The sequence below is a fragment of the Tupaia chinensis genome, unplaced genomic scaffold (genome assembly GCF_000334495.1).
Source record: "Tupaia chinensis unplaced genomic scaffold, TupChi_1.0 Scaffold144964_1, whole genome shotgun sequence".
Classification (NCBI taxonomy): domain Eukaryota; kingdom Metazoa; phylum Chordata; class Mammalia; order Scandentia; family Tupaiidae; genus Tupaia; species Tupaia belangeri.
Window position 1 is genome coordinate 195,849 of NW_006204824.1, and position 274 is coordinate 196,122.

The window sequence follows — 274 nt, forward strand, 5'->3', positions numbered from 1 at the left end:
TTTCCACACTTCTTAAAACCTAGGTATCCAAGTTTCCATTTAAAAAAGACTGTGAAGCCTTCCCATGAAATTGTGCTTAAGGCAGTTGGATTATACATAGACAACTGCACACTTAAAGTTTCAGACTGGCAGCTCAAGAAAGCTGCTAGGTGCATATGCATGCATGTCCAAAATCCCCACAGAAGGGAGAAATGAAGAAGGGATGGAAGCATGGCCATTCCCTGTGGGTGTGATTTCTCACTTTCCTTTTCTCTCTCTCTTTAGTCAGCATGGC